Source organism: Nicotiana tomentosiformis, chromosome 7 (assembly GCF_000390325.3).
Source record: "Nicotiana tomentosiformis chromosome 7, ASM39032v3, whole genome shotgun sequence".
Lineage (NCBI taxonomy): Eukaryota > Viridiplantae > Streptophyta > Magnoliopsida > Solanales > Solanaceae > Nicotiana > Nicotiana tomentosiformis.
The window spans coordinates 125,120,682-125,132,667 of record NC_090818.1 but is presented as its reverse complement, the minus strand read 5'-3'; positions in this window follow the sequence as shown (position 1 = coordinate 125,132,667).

Here is an 11,986-nt window from a genome sequence, read left to right as displayed (position 1 = left end):
TTCTCTCCTTTTTTTGGAAGGTATGCTGAAATAAACTTTCTTTTCATCTTGTTTAAGAAAAGTAAAATTAAAGATATCCATAAAAGGGTGCGTAGATAAAATATGAGGGACCAAATGTTGCTCATCATTTTAAAGTAACATAAATGAAGAAGTAGGTGAGACAATGGCATTCAAACTTTGATTAATGAAGTCCATTTACTTTTAACATGTTTATTTAACCTAAACTAAAATTAATTTGAATTTAACTTATATCTAATATAGTACAGTGTATATTGTAATTTGTTGTAACAAGTAATATGCCTCGTTGATATATTAGAAACGACTTTCATAATATGTTTGATCATATATCCGTTAGAAATCATTTTAGAAAATTCAAGTAATTCTAATAGTGTGTGCTATTAATCGTGGAGTCTTGGCTAATGATAGAACTTCCTAATTACTAACCGTGTTGACCCAAAATATCATCTTTAAATTTAATAATTAATTATGTGTTCTAAGACCTCGAAAAGAACTATTTTATCATTTCTCGACTTGCGTGCGCAGTTCGTATAATTTTTCGAAAAGTTATTATGTAAAAATAGATTAAAATGTGAAATAGAGCTTTAAAACTCAATTGGGTTGACTTTGGTCAATATTTTGAGCAAGCAGACTCAGATTAGTGTATTGACAATTCCTGTAGGTTTGTATCGTGATTTGGGACTTGGGTGCATGCCCGGAATTTAATTTAGAGGTCCCTAACTTTAATTATCTCCAGTTGACGAAAACTAGAAGCCTAAAGGCTTAAAGATTTCAAAGTTTGACCACAAATTGACTTTTATTGATATCAGGGTCGGATTCGAGTTCTGAAAATTTTTATAGGTATGTTATGTTATTTATGACTTGTGTGCAAAATTTGAGGTCAATTGGACTTGATTTGATAGGTTCCGACGTCGTTTGTAGAAATTGGAAGTTTTAAAGTTCATTAGGCTTGAATCTATGTGTGATTCGTGTTTTTAGTGTTGTTTGATGTAATTTGAGGTTTTGACTAATTTCATATGATATTTTAGGACTTGGTGGTGTATTTAGTTGAAGTGCCGGGGGCCTCGGGTGAGTTTCAGATGGTTAACGGGTTGAATTTTGCACTTGAAACTCTGCTGGAATTTTTCTGATGCCCTATCTGGCTTCCTTCTTCGCGTTCGCGATAGAGGTCTCGCGTTCGCAAAGAAGAACTAGAGGAAGGCGAAATTTACACTTCGTGAAAAGGGAACCGCGTTCGCGAAGGGGTAGAGGGAAGTGTTTATCGCGAATGCGTGAGAGCGTTCGCGTAGAAGGGCGACGCCTGGCCGGGCACCAGACGATAAGGCTTCGCGTTCTCGTAGTGGAGACCGCGTTCGCGAAGGCCAAGTTTGGCAAGGCATCGCATTCGCGAGACTGACCTCACGTTCGCGAAGAAGAAATCTGGGACAGCACAAAAATGTACTTTGTGAACGCGAGGATGCTATCGCGAACGTGAAGAAGAAATTCCTAGACACCAGAACTTAAGTTTTGGAAATGAGATTCCGTCCCATTTTTTATTATTTAAGATTTTGAGCTCGGGTAAGGCGATTTTGGGCGATTTTCACGGAAAAATATTGGGGTAAGTGTTCCTTATCCTATATTGATTATATTTCATGATTTCATACTCATTTACATTATGAATACGTGAATTTATGGAAGAAAAATCAGATTTTTATAAAATCTTCCAAAAATGTAAAATGAAGATTTGAAAGCCAATCCAATGCCGGAATTCGATAATTTTTATATGGTTGAACTCATATCGGAACGGGTGTTCGGATTTCGTGAGTTTTTTTGGGATTCGAGATATGGGTCCCACTGTTAATTTTTTTAAATAAATTTCAGATTTTAATCCGAAAAATTAGTAAATTCATATGGAATTAATTCCTACGATTTATATTGAGTATATTGAATTGTTTATGACTAGATTTGAGGATTTTGGACACAAATTCGCGAGGCAAAGGTTTATTGAATTCTTGAATTTGGTTACAAAGCGAGGTAAGTATCGTGGTTAACCTTGACTTGAGGGAATAGAACCCTTGAATTATTTACTACGTGAATTTCATATGTAACGATATATAGGCAAGGTGACGAGTGCCTATACTTTATCAAATTAATTGGTTGCTTAATTATTTAAAACATCTTAGATTTTTTAAGACACGAATTAAGTGTTATAATAATTGTTTCTCTCATAATTCTTGTCAAATATTAATTCTTGAATTCCTGCAATAATTGTTACATGCTTATTTGATTTATGTGTCTTAATTGCTACTTGACATTTAGCATATTAAATATTAAACTGCTTATTTTCTCCCTGATTTCCACAATTAATTGCTACTTGTCATTGTTTATTTCATAAATAAATTATAATTATTTTATGCCTTGATGCTTAACAGTTTCTCATTGAACGTGGTATTTATTGGAGTATTTTTATTACATTTAAGAGTTGTTAAAATATTTTGGGGGATCAGGTTGCACGCCGCAACAAATTTATTTAAAGTTTATATTGGGGGATTGGGATGCACGCTGCAACAGATTTATTTAAAGTTTATATTGGGGGATCGGGTTGCACGCCGCAATAGATTTATTTAAAGTTTATATTGGGGATCGGGTTGCACGCCGTAATGGAAACAAGTTGAGGAATTGTGACTCCCGAATTGACTTCAATTATTGATATTATTTATCGGTCTTACTATTATTCCCGTTATTATTATTATTATAATTATTATTATTATTATTATTATTATTATTATTATTGTGTACAGGTTAATGTAAGCGACATGCCTTAGCCTCATCACTACTTCGTCGAGGTTAGGCTCGGCACTTACCAGTACATGGGGTCGGTTGTACTGATACTACACTCTGCACTTCTTGTGCAGATTTCGGAGTTGGTCCCAGCGACGTACTATAGACTTGCTCGGATTTCAGTTACCCAAAGGAGACTTGAGGTATAAATGCACCGCGTTCGCAGTTCTAAAGTCCCTGTCTACTTTAATTTAGCTGTGTGTTGTCTTTCAAACAACTTTATTTTATTCAGACCCTTATTGTATTATTCTAGAGGCTCGTGTACTTGTAACTCCAGTTATGTGATGGTATTTAGACATCGCGATTATTATGGATTATTCACTATTATTTCAGACTTTTATTTTCGCATTTGTTTCTTTGTTATTAATTAATTTAAAACTTTGTTAAAATGGCTCTAATGTTGGCTTGCCTAGCAAGTGAAATGTTAGGTGCCATCACGGTCCCGAAGGTGGAAATTTCGGGTCGTGACAGTTGATATCAGAGCACTAATTTACATAGGTCTCACGAGTCATGAGAAAACTTAGTATAGTCTGAAGGATCGGTACGGAGACGTCTGTACTTATCCTCGAGAGGCTACAGAGTTTAGGGATAATTCCACTTCTTTCATTCCTTATCGTGCGGCATTGATTTAGCTTGAAACATATATCTCATATTCCTTTGTATCCACTCGTGTATGACATTGCGCACTCAGTATCAGTTGTGCGTCGACGGTTCGTGATGCCTCAGGTGGACTACAAGGGAGCCAGAGATGCTCAAACATTGCCTCAACGTGCGATTCCGACTGAAGATGCGGACGTATTGAGAGATCACCCAGTGAATCATATGGGGGGTGCAACGGACCTTGGCATCTGGTTGATTTATACGAGCTGTGAAGGTTAATATTGTGGATCATCGGACATGGTGAGTTATGACTTTGCACCGAGTGAGGGAGTCCATTATCAATGGATGGATTGTGGGGTCATGTATTATATCAGTTTTAGCCTGAAATATATATATGTGGTACTGAAAGGTTCTCCAAAAATTTACACATGTTTAAGGCCTGAGATTTTGTAGAGGATAAGGTTGGGACTTGCGGTATGTCCGCCTACTTAATAATCATATACTTCAGTACCAAAGGAGTTAGAGAAACAACTTTAAATTTATAGAAGGTCTACTCAGCGTGGACGTCATGGTTGTAGATTTTGGGGTGCTTCGGAGGAAGTACAGTAGTTGACGAGATTCTGGACTATGTGGTTCATGCCAAGATTTGTCTGAATGGAGCTCTATTTTTGTGATCGTTGTGTATAAATAGGGGTAAGGGTTACCCCAAAGAAGAATCAAAGAGTATGTTAAGAAATGGGTCAGCTCAACAGTGTTGAGTCAGCATAACAAAAGAAGAAATTGGCCTTGGGAGAGATAATTCTCCACAGGTGTTCGTGGCAAGCCTATTAAGAGGGCAGACTAGCCAATGCAACACGCCCACTTGGCTCAGTTCTCAGAAATGATTTTGAAAGAGTTTGTTTCCCGGATTCTCCGTAATGCGTGGCGCATAGGGTTTGAATTGTTGCGTAAGGTCACCATGATGGTGTCAGAATATGCCATCATGTTCAATAAGTTAGCCCGTCGTATTCTTACTTTGCTTCCTACAGCCAGAGAGCGAGTCCACAGACTCATTAAAGGACTCAATTATGATCATAAAATTTTGTACGACTTACATGCTGATACTTCATTTCCGCTAGTGGTATAAATTGCCAAGATATTAGAATGTGTTCGGGGTGAGGAAAAAGGAAACTAAGGAGACCAAAACGTCTTGAGGTTCTGGGGGATTCAGTGGATTTTACTCTGCGAGTATAAATCATTATGGCGGGGGCTCGGGCAGTCGGCCAGCCCAATCCGCACATCGGATTAATCGGGGTACTCCAGTAAGTTCTTTTAATGCATCACTGACATGAGTTTCCTATAATGGTTATTCAAGTTATCTGGCACAAACTCAGTATGAGCAGCCAAACCCGTAAAGGGGTTGTTATGAATGCGGTGATACTAGGCATATCATGAAAATTATCCCAGACTTGGGAGAGATATATTTTATCAAAGCACTCAAGCTACGTGCCCCATTGCAGTTACTACACCACCCACACGACCAGTTAGGGGTGGAGGACATGCGGGTAGAAGGCGTCCTAGAGGTGGAGGCCCAACCGTTGATATATTTGTTTTATGGTATGGCGGAGGTCGCTACATCAGATGGTGTTGTTACATGTATGACCTCGATTTAATATAAAGAAATAATTTCCTTAACTTGATTCGGTTCTGAGTATCTAGATGAATCCTCCTATTGTGATCCACTTATGAGTGAGCTTCGTAATTCTATAATCTACTTATGTGTTTACTCATGTTGGGAAATTCAATGGAGATAACTATACCTATCATTCCGTGTTAGTCACTAATAAGAGTTGTGAGGCTAAAGATGGCTTTCTGTTACTCATTTCGGTAAGTTTTGAGGTAATTTTCAGATAATTAATTACAAATTGTGAATTGTATGCCCTACCGGTGTGGGGTTCATTATGTGTTGTGATTTTGTGTAACCGAAATTATTTAAAAGGAGAAAATAGAAATTTTTGATTGGCACGATGTGCATATTACTTGTAATTCAGAACTGAGGACAAGATCCTCACATTTTAATATAAATTGATATGTTTAAACCGGGCTACGAGTTGCGGTGGAAGTTATATAAGGATGAGATCCTTGTGAGGAAAATTCTTGTGTTTAAGTTCTCCCTTGTGAAATTAAATTTATACTATAGCAATAATAGGGAGTCATGCCTGATAGGCTTATTTGAAAATTCTTGTATGAAATTCTCTGTTCATACTTGCCAAATTCGTGTTGTAATTATTGATTTTTAACCTACGAGGTAGGTGCCCGCCCAGATGGCGTTAAATGTGACTCGTTAATTCGGGCAAATAATTATGAGGTCTTCATGTCTCGCATCTCTTTATCAGTATTGTGAAGGTTTGAAACGAGATTTTTGTTAACATGAAGTTAATTGACGATTCTGTAATTGATTATGAATAAATATTAAGACCATATTGACCTAGAAGGGTGCCCCATTTAGATGGTCAGATGAGTGTGAGTTGAGCTTTCAGAAGCTCAAGACCGCTTTGACTACATCGCCAATGTTGGTATTACCCACAGGTTCAGGATCTTATACGGTGTATTGTGATACATGTCGCGTTGGGCTTGGTGCAGTATTGATGCAAGATGGCATGATGATTGCATATGCATCGCAGCAGTTGAAAGTTCACGAGAAGAATTATCTTGTTCATGACTTAAAATTGGCAGTCATTGTTCATGCGATGAAATTTTGGAGGCATTACCTTTACGGTGTATCGTGTGAGGTAATTACTGATCCTCGTAGCTTACAATATTTGTTCAAACAAAAGGATCTTAATTTGAGGCAGAGTAGATAGTTGAGTTATTGAAGGACTATGCTATTATTATTTTGTATCACCCCGGAAAGGCCAATGTGGTGGCCGATGCTTTGAGTAGAAAGGTTGTGAGTATGGGTAGTCTTGCGTATATTCCCGTTAGTGAGATGCCGTTAGCTGCAGATGTTCAGACTTTGGCTAATCAGTTCCTGAGGTTAGATGTTTTAGAACCCAGTCGGGTTCTAGCTTGCATAATAGCTCGGTCTTCTTTATATGAGCGCATCAGAGAGCGACAGTATGATGATCCTCATTTACTTGTCCTTAAGGACACGGTGCGGCACAGTGATGCCAAACAGGTTGCTATGGGGGAAGATGGAGTCCTGCGAGTGCAGGGTCGTATTTGTGTGCCTAATGTGGATGGGCTTCGTGAATTAATTCTGGAAGAGGCCCACAGCTCCAGGTATTTTATTCATCCACATGCCGCCCAAATGTATCAAGATTTGCGGCAACATTATTGTTGGAGGAGAATGAAGAAGGATATAGTTGTATATGTATCTCGGTGTCTGAATTGTCAGCAAGTTAAGTACGAGCATCAGAGACCTAGTGGTTTGCTTCAAAAGTTAGAAATTCCTGAGTGGAAGTGGGAGCGTATCACTATGGATTTTGTTGTTGGGCTTCCACGGACTCAGAGAAAATTCGACACAGTTTGGGTCATTGTGGACAGGTTGACCAAGTGAGCACATTTCATTCCAGTGGTAGTTACCTATTCTTCAGAGCGGTTAGCTGAAATTTACATTCGTGAGATTGTTCGCCTTCACGGTGTGCCCGTGTCTATCATTTCTGATCGAGGTACGCAGTTCACTTCGCACTTCTGGAGGGCTATACAACGTGAGTTAGGCAAGCAGGTTGAGTTGAGTACATCATTTCATCCACAGACATACGGACAGTTAGAGCACACTATTCAGATATTGGAAGATATATTTCGCGCTTGTGTTATAGACTTTGGAGGTTCTTGGGATCAGTTCTTGCCACTTGCGAAGTTTGTCTATAATAATAGCTACCAGTCGAGCATTCAGATGGCTCCGTATGAAGCATTGTACAGAAGGCGATGTCATTCGCCAGTTGGCTGGTTTGAACCGGGAGAGGCTCGGTTGTTAGGTACCGATTTGTTACAGGATGCCTTGGATAAGGTCAGGGTTATTCAGGATCGACTTCGCATAGCTCAGTCTAGGCAAAAGAGTTATACCGGCCGAAAAGTTTGTGATATTGCATTCATGGTTGGAGAAAGAGTATTGCTCCGGTTTTCACCTATGAAAGGTGTAATGAGGTTTGGAAAGAAGGTCAAGTTGAGCCCTAGGTATATAGGACCCTTCAAAATTCTTGAAAGGGTGGGCAAAGTAGCCTACATGCTTGCAATACCACTTAGTTTATCAGTGGTTCATCTGGTGTTCCATGTGTCTATGCTCCAAAAATATCATGGCGATCCGTTCCATGTGTTAGATTTCAGCTCAGTCCAGTTGGACAAGGATTTGACTTACGAAGAGAAACCAGTAGTTATTCTAGCCCGGCAGGTCCGACAGTTGAGGTCTAAGAGTTATCCTTCAGCTTGGGTGCAATGGAGAGGTCAGTCGATTGAGACATCTACCTGGGAGTCCGAGTCGGACATGTGGAATAAATATTCACACCTTTTTACCAGCTCAGGTACTTTTCTAATTTCGCTCAAGGACGAACGTTTATTTTAGAGGTGGAGAATGTGATGACCCAAAAGGTCATCTTTAAATTTAATAATTAATTCTATATTCTAAGACCTCGAAAAGCACTATTTATCATTCCTTGACTTGCGTGCGTAGTCCGTATAATTTTCTGGAAAGTTTTTATGTGAAAAATAGATTAAAATATGAAATAAAGCTTTAATACTCAATTGGGTTGACTTTGTTCAATATTTTGAGCAAACGGACTCGGATTAGTGTTTTGATAGTTCCTTAGGTCCGTATCGTGATTTGGGACTTGGACGTATGCCCGGAATTTAATTTGGAGGTGCCTAGCTTAAATTATCGCCAGTTGACGAAAACTAGAAGCCTAACGGCTTAAAGATTTCAAAGTTTGACCACAAATTGACTTCTATTGATATCGGGGTCAGATTCGAGTTCTGAAAATTGTCATAGGTTTGTTATGTCATTTATGAATTTATGACTTGTGTGTAAAATTTGAGGTCAATCGGACTTGATTTGATAGGTTCCGACATCGTTTGTAGAAATCGGAAGTTTCAAAGTTCATTAGGCTTGAATCTATGTGTGATTCATGTTTTAATTGTTGTTTGATATAATTTGAGGTTTCAACTAAGTTTGTATGATATTTTAGGACTTGGTGGTGTATTTGGTTGAGGTCCCGGGGGCTTCGGTGAGTTTCAGATGGTTAACGGGTTGAATTTTGGACTTGGAACTCTGCTGGAATTGTTCTGATGCCCTGTTTGGTTTCCTTCTTCGTGTTCGTGAAGAGGAACTGGAGGCAGGCGAAATTTACTTTTCGCGTTCGTGAAGAGGGGACCGCATTCGCAAAGGGGTAGAGAGCAGAGTTCATCGCGAACGCGTGCGAGCGTTTGCGTTCACATAGAAGGGCGATGCCTAGTCGGGCACCAGGCGATAAGGCTTCGCGTTCGCGTAGGGGAGACCGCGTTCTCGAAGGCCAAGTTTGGCAAGGCATCACGTTCGTGAGGCTGACCTCGCGTTCGCGAAGAAGAAATCTAGGGCAGCACAAAAATGTGCTTCACGAACGCGAGGGTGCTATCGCGAACGCGAAGAAGAAATTCCTAGACAGCAAAACTTATGTTCTCGAAATGGAATTTCGTCCCATTTTTCATTATTCAAGATATTGAGCTCGGGTAAGGAGATTTTTGGGGGATTTTCACGGGAATACATTGGGGTAAGTGTTCCTTATCCTATATTGATTATATTTTATGATTCCATACTCATTTACATCATGAATCTGTGAATTTATGGAAGAAAAATCAGATTTTTATAAAATCTTCCAAAAATGTAAAATGAAGATTTGAAAGCCAATCCGATGTCGGAATTCGATAATTTTTGTATGGTTGAACTCGTATCAGAACGGGTGTTCGGATTTTGTGAGTTTTTTTGGATTCGAGACGTGGGTCCCACTGTTGATTTTTTTAAATAAATTTCGGATTTTAATCTGGAAAATTAGTAAATTCATATGGAATTGATTCCTACGATTTGTATTGAGTATATTGAATTGTTTATGACTAGATTTGAGAATTTCAGACACGAATTCGCGAGGCAAAGGTTTATTGGATTCTTGAATTTGGTTGCAAAGCGAGGTAAGTGTCGTAGTTAACCTTGACTTGAGGGAATAAAACCCTTAAATTATTTACTACGTGAATTTCATGTGTGACGATGTATAGCCAAGGTGACGAGTGCCTATACTTTATCAAATTAATTGGTTGCTTAATTATTTAAAACATCTTAAATTGTTTAAGACACAAATTAATTATTATAATAATTATTTCTTTCATAATTCTTGTCAAATATTAATTTTTGAATTCCTGCAATAATTGTTACATGCTTATTTGATTTATGTGTCTTAATTGAAATTTGACATTTAGCATATTAAATATTAAACTGCATATTTTCTCCCTGATTTTCACAATTAATTGCTACTTGTCATTGTTTGTTTCATAAATAAATTATAATTATTGTATGCCTTGATGCTTAACAGTTTCTCATTGAACGTGGTATTTATTGGAGTATTTTTATTACATTTAAGAGTTGTTAAAATAATTTGGGGGATCGGTTTGCACGCCGCAACAAATTTATTTAAAGTTTATATTGGGGGATTGGGTTGCACGGTGCAACAGATTTATTTAAAGTTTATATTGGAGGATCGGGTTGCACGCCGCAATGAAAATCATTTGAGGAATTGTGACTGCTGAATTGACTTTAATTATTGATATTATTACCGGTCTTACTATTATTCCCGTTATTATTATTATTATTATTATTATTATTATTATTATTATTATTATTATTATTATTATTATTATTATTATTATTATTATTATTATTATTATTATTATTATTATTATTGTGTATATGTTAATGTTAGCGATCTGCCCTAGCCTCATCACTACTTCATCGAGGTTAGGCTCGACACTTACCAGTACATGGAGTCGGTTGTACTGATACTACACTGTGCACTTCTTTTGCAGATTTCGGAGTTGGTCCCAATGACGTACTATAGACTTGCTCGGATTTCAGTTATCCAGAGGAGACTTGAGGTATAACTGCATAACGTCCGCAGTTCTGAAGTCCCCGTCTACTTTATTTTAGCTGTGTGTTTTCTTCTAGACAACTTTATTTTATTCACACCCTTATTGTATTATTCTAGAAGTTTATGCACTTGTGACTCCAGTTCTGAGATGGTATTTAGACATCGCGATTAATATGGATTATTCACTATTATTTCAGACTTTATTTTCGCATTTGTTTCTTTGTTATTAATTAATTTAAAACTTTTTTAAAATGGCTAATTATATTCTAACGTTGGCTTGCCTAGCAAGTTAAATTTTAGGCGCCATCACGGTCCCGAAAGTGGGAATTTCGGGTCGTGACACTAACGATTTTATCTTAATTGTACTCTTCCAAGATAATTAGAGATAAGATCTAACACTTCTTTGGTTCACTTTTACTTGTCCATTATATTAAAAATATATTTTACTTTTATTTATTTATTTTATCAAATCGAGAGAAAATACTTTTTTTTATTTTACCTTTATCATTAACTACTCATGCCTCAAATTAATTTTCAAGACTTTTTGAAATGTCATCATTATTATGGGGTTATATGATAAAATACATACGATAATTATTATTTCTTAAGGGTCGTGCAAAGTCTATTGTTGACGAGTAAAAGTGAATTGAGGGAGTAACCTACAAATGATTACATGATCAATCGATTTATTCCTAAGCTAAAATATTAAAACAAATCAATTAATTGTTCCATGATTTTTTGTTGTTTAACCATTACCCAACTCAAGTTACCTCCGAGCCGAGTTTAAGTAATTAATGCCTCATATTTATTTATTTAAAAAAAAAAATCAAATCTAAATACATATTTGAATATCAAGATGTGTATTAAGATTAAGATATTTGGATCTGAATACACATATGAATATTAAGATGTATATTAAGATCTGAATACTAAATGATTAAGAGTGTTTATTTTTTACCATCTAAATGTATAAAATTTATCTTTATTTAAAAATTAATAAACATAAAATTCAAATAAAATACTAATTAATCTAATATTCTATCAATAATATATATTTTAAAATATGATAGTTGGTGGTGGTGATGGCAAATGGCGGTGCTTGTGAATGCCGACTAGAGGCGGTGATTGGTGGTGGTTTTGGTTGATGGTGGTGGTTATGGATATTAGCTCGTGGTGATTGGTAGCAATGGTAATTATGGTTGAGGATGTTGGGTGGTGGTTGGCGATAGGTAATAATGGTGGGTGGTGGTGGTGGTGGTGATGGTTGTGGCTGTGACCTAGGAAGATGATGGTAGATGGCGGTAGTTTATAATGATGGGCGGTGTCGACTATGATTGTTGATAGTGATGGGTGGTTGGTTGTGGTAGTTGAGGTGGATGAGTGTGTGATTGTGGTTGAGGATGATGGTGGTGAGGGTGGTGAGGGTGGTGATAGTGGTGGCAGCTATGGTTAAGGATGGT